Source organism: Apteryx mantelli, chromosome 15 (assembly GCF_036417845.1).
Source record: "Apteryx mantelli isolate bAptMan1 chromosome 15, bAptMan1.hap1, whole genome shotgun sequence".
NCBI lineage: Eukaryota > Metazoa > Chordata > Aves > Apterygiformes > Apterygidae > Apteryx > Apteryx mantelli.
In genome coordinates, this window is record NC_089992.1 from 26,472,252 (window position 1) to 26,477,280 (window position 5,029).

A 5,029-nucleotide genomic window follows, 5' to 3' on the forward strand; every position below is an offset into this window, starting at 1 on the left:
AGTGTTCTCGGATCTCTCAGGACAGGCACAGATCCCGGGACAGCCAGTGCAGCCTGCAGAATGTCTCAACAGAAGTCCCTGGGTGGTGTGTTCGTGTGGGAACCAGCAGCAGGGCTGGGGTATTTCCGCTCCTACAGGCCCGGGAGCAGGCAGAGATGCTTGGGGTGGGGAACGTGGAGGAGTTGCCAGAGGCTGTGTGCAGGGAGGGGGAGGCAGGACTGATGTGGGCGCTGGGAGAAGTGGGGCAGAGGTATGTGCCTGCGAGCACTTCTTTCACTGTCATGAGCACAGCTGCCTGCCAAGCAGCTGGTCTGTGCTTGACTCCCAGCCAGTGTAACTACCGTAACCTCCACCCTCAACCGCTCTTCTGCTTCAGTCTCTTGCATGTGCTTTCACCAAGGCAGGCATTGCTGAAGCCAGGCCTGTCTCTCCTGGGCTCTGTGGGGTGCCCCATCCTGCCTGTGCATGCAGTAAAGGGAGTGGCTCCCCTAGGGAACATGAACTTGTTGGTGCAAGCTGGGCTCTTTCCCAGCAGCAGATGGAAGTGCCCCTGCAGGCGCCTGGAAGAAGGAAAGCACGCGTGCGTTGGCCGGGAATCGAACCCGGGTCAACTGCTTGGAAGGCAGCTATGCTCACCACTATACCACCAACGCATGCAGGCCTCTGTGCTGGCCTCCTGCTCCTCCCAGGTGCTATCTGACCCTCCCTGAGCTTTCAAGATTATCCCAGGAGTCTGAAAGGGGAGAAAGATGCAGCAGAAGGAAAAAGAATAGGAAGCGGCATTTGGATAGGGTCTTTCCCTTCCCCCGCCTCTTCTCCTGCTGCTGCAAAAACTTGCAGATGTTTCCATGTAGGCCAGGGACCTCCCTTCCCATCACAGAAGCACGCACACACATCTCGGCTCAGGCTCCGTGGGAAAACATGCCCCTTAGAAGAAAATCCACCCGTCCCCATAGGTGAGCATCCGTCTGTCAGGAAAGCTGTGAGCCGGTGTGGCTGGGAAAGGAGGAAGGTGGTTCCCACGCACCCTGGCGATTCTGGTGGAAGCTGAGGATGACTAGAGGGACGGAGGGTTCGCTGGGCATGCTGTGCAGCTGGAGGGACTGCGGTTGTGGGGTTTTGTCCAGGGCTGGAGCGTCGTCGCTCCAGGCAGCCCAAAAGGGGACGGTGCCCTGTAGCTGGCAGGATTGGAACCTGTGTGGGATTTCGCATCCATCGCCTTCCCCTCTCGGCCACAGCTACCTGCCCCAAACCTCTTGGCAGCAGTGATCATGTGCCCTGTGCAATGTCATCCGGCTTGCTGTGAGTTTCAGGGCCAGGCTGCACTGGGGGGTTTCCTTTCCACGCTTTGGACACACCACAGCTGGGCACCCACAAACAGATGAGTGCATTCAGAGCGCATTCACCACACGTGGGACTCTGGGCCAGGCGTCTCACTTACCTCCCAGTCCCTGCTGTGAAGTGAGGTGGACTGGACAAGAGGTGCCCCCAGATGCCCAGCCCTGGGGAGGAAGCAGAGCCGGGCAAGTCCCGGAGCTCCAGCTGCCTCCCCAGGGTGAGGAGTCTTTTCTCCCTGTCTGCCTCTGAGGCCTGGGGGCTCTAAGCACTAGGGCTGGGACCTGCACTGTGAAGGAGAAGTGCCTGCATCCAGGGTTTCAGAGGCATAACCCCAGGGCTACGGCTGCAGCTCCCAGCGCCTGGTCGTCAGGGTGGCATCTGGGATATGCTGACACCGGAGCATCATTTGACTCTCCCTCTGGTATCTCTGTGGCTGGAGGGAAGGAAGGGAAGGGAGCTCTGTGAGTCATCCCGTGATGGTGGAGTGCAAATGTGTCAGGTCTCTTAAGACGGAGGAGAAATCAGAGAGCCCAAGAGTAGGAGCTGAAGAGGAAAGACTGCAAGGAACCCAAGGACCCCAGTCTTGAAGTTTTGAGACAGTGGAAACAGGAAACACACAAATGGCACTGTCTGCTGGTGTGGCTGCACTCTGGCTCTCTAGAGAGCTGGAGAAAGAACTCAGGGGAGGCGTTAGAAGGGGTGAGCTATGTGGAAGGGCAAATGGTGAGGTGAAGGGAACTGGAGGGATGGAGATAACTGGGGGGAAAGAGAAAGTTTTATGGCTGAGTATGAACCACTGTAGAGGTCTGCCTGCGCACAGTTTTGTCTGGATGATGACCATAAGATCCTCTCATTCTTGCCCCACTACATGTCCTGCAAGGAGGCCAGGGTTTCCTTCCCACCCAGGAAGACTACGGGCTCCATGGGGTGGGGGCACACCTCTGGGCCCCAGTCCAGAGTGCCTGGACACTCTGCTGGATACAGCTGTGGGGACACCGTGTCGAACACAGTTGCGAGTCAGCTCACCAGCAAGGCCACGGAGCCCTGCCACTCCTCCAAGGCTGGCAGGCCTGGAAGGCACATCTGAAGCAGAGCTTTGTCAAGGGAGAAAAGTCCGGGGCCCTGGGAAAGAGGGGACTGCCAGGAAAGTGCCTGGGAATCATTGTTCTAGCCTGCTCCATTTCCTCCCTAACATCACTTAACTCCTCCCTTCCTCTCCCCTCCCTGCTCCTACTTCCAGCACTGGTTTGTAGTAAACCGCTGCAGCTCCTGTGTTTGGTGAGCACATGGCAGTTTGCAAGAGACAGAGCCATTCCCTGAGTCCTTCCAGGTGATGGGGCATTCCCCCTTGGCAGCATGCCGTGCCACAACACAAGCATGTGGAGCAGCAAGGGGCCAGCGGGATTGAGTTGGTTTGGGCCTTCCTCCTTCCCTTGCTGCAGACCGAAATGGAGGTGCCCCAAATGTCCACGGGATGGCAGCAAGAGAGCATCCACTGGACTCAGGGGTCACTCTAGCCCAGCTGTCCAGGGCTGGCCCGGGCAGCTGCTCTGAGGAAGTGTTTCAGCAGCTGGTCAGCAGCAGAAGTGGAAGCCGCCTCTCCGGGGCCGAAAGCCACCGGGAGCCCCGGGCTCCCAGGGCTTGCCAAGCCTGCACAAGGAAAGCACTGCATGCAGGAGATGCATGTGACTCCAGGTGGAGGGGAGTAAAAGCCTTTCTTTTCCTGGCCCTGAGTGCAGCAGACTCTCATCAGCTCGTTGGGAAGCAGGTGCTCTGAGCACAACACAGGCAGGCAGGCTCCCCCCTCACTCTGGGCTTTCTGTCCTCCCCTGCAGAGGCGGCTCAGCTGGGCAAACACAAGCACCCCTCCTTTCCCCGCTGTGTGTGATGGGCAGGAGTTGAGGTCAGGAGGGCAAACCAAGGGGGCTTCAGCCCAGGTTTTGGGCTTCCCCCCGAGCCCAAGCACTGGTGTTGTCAGTGCCTGGGAGCGGCAGGGAGGGCTCCACAAGCTCTCCACAGAGCTGCTGGGGGGGAGCAGAGTGGCGCAGCGGAAGCGTGCTGGGCCCATAACCCAGAGGTCGATGGATCGAAACCATCCTCTGCTAAGGCCCTTTTTTTCCCACTCCCCTCCCAGCTGGGGCCTCTCGCTTTGGACACTTCCACCAGCACTCCCCACAGTGCTGTGCTCCAGGTCTCTGGCCAGGGGTGGTGGTGGCTGTCCTGCTCCTCAGCCCCTTGCCTGTGCTGCTCCTGCCCTCTCTTTTGCTTTCTTAGCATCTTCCCCCACCTTCTCCTTTGCTTTCTTAGCATCCAGACCTCCCAAAGTGCGCCTGAGGAGCAGAGAAGGCTGTGGATCACCAGGCAGCAGACCGCAGAGAGGTCCCCCCACAAGAGTGTGTGTGTCCTGGGGACAAAGCTGTTTCTTCCTTCCCTTCAGGGAGCTAAATCCCCAGCTTCCTGGTGGCAAGCAGGCACCTTCACCGCTCTGCAGGTGGGGAGGAGGTGAAGGCTGGTGCTTGTTCAGGGAAGACAAATCCAGCGGCCTGGAACACCTGGGGGATTTCTCCTTCCTGATCTCTTGGCTGCCACTCTCTTTTGTAGGTCCAGCCAGGGGCAAGGCTGAGCAAGCTTTCACAATGGGCACACGTACACACACACACACACACACACACACACAGAATACACACCCATGACCTGGCCACATGTATGAATGCAGACAGAGCAGTGCTTTTGCAAGCACTTGTAGATACACCGGTGGCACTCACACTGGCGTCACCACCACAAATGGCCCAATGCTTTTCTTCCTTCGGGCTGGTCAGAAATGGAGTTCCACCGTGAACAGAGGCACGCCCTCCTCTCTTGATCCAGATTCACATGCACACCCACAGGACTCTCAATCGTAGCCCAGACCATAGGTCTGACCAGAGTCAGAGGTGTGGGCCCTGTTTGTTCAGGCTCTTGCTCTGACCAGCTTAGGAAGCCAGGGGTTAATTTCTTATCACATCCCCTTGATATGCCGAAGAAGGTCAAGGCTGGACCTGCTCCTCATGAACAAGGAAGACTTGGCCGGAGACTTAATAATCAATGGCAAGAATACAGCCACATTGCTTGGGCATGCCACGATAGTCTTAGGAAAGGCAAAGCTTGACTTGTGTCGGGACTGGCAAGGGACATCAAGGGCAAAAAGAAGAGCTTTTTACCACTGGAACACTGTTGCTACCCTAACTTACCTTGACTGCAGCAAGGCTACCTTGACTTCAGCAAGGCTACCTTGACTGCAGCAAAGCCTTTGGCATGATCTCATAGTATCCTTAAAGAAAGTTTGGCGAGGAATGGAGAGGAGACCTGGATGCTACCATGGGTGGAAAACAAGCCGGGCTGTTGGGTTCAAAGGCTTGTGCTCAGCGGTACAAAGACCAGCTGGTGGCTGCTTACCAGTGGCATCCCTGAGGGATCGCTCTGGGTACCAACAGGCTTTAATGTCTTAATGGGCAACCTGGACAGTGGGACGGAGGGAACTTTCAGCACTTTTGTAGGAGAGACCAGTCTGCGGCAATGCAGCCGAGAGACTGGAGGGCAGCGCTGGTATTAGGAAAACCTCGACAGGCGGGAGAAAGGGGCTGACAGGAACCGCCTGGAGTCTGACAAAGGCAAAGGCAAGTCACAGAAGCACAGTATCACAAAACCATTG

General features: G+C 57.2%; 2 non-coding genes across 2 annotated transcripts; one reads left to right on the forward strand and one right to left on the reverse strand.

Annotated features, from left to right (window-relative positions):
- Positions 1–581: 581 nt before the first annotated feature.
- Positions 582–653, reverse strand: TRNAG-UCC (transfer RNA glycine (anticodon UCC)). The gene has a single exon. It is a non-coding gene; the product is annotated as a tRNA-Gly (tRNA).
- Positions 654–3,371: 2,718 nt separating this feature from the next.
- Positions 3,372–3,443, forward strand: TRNAM-CAU (transfer RNA methionine (anticodon CAU)). Its single transcript has one exon. It is a non-coding gene; the product is annotated as a tRNA-Met (tRNA).
- Positions 3,444–5,029: the final 1,586 nt, after the last annotated feature.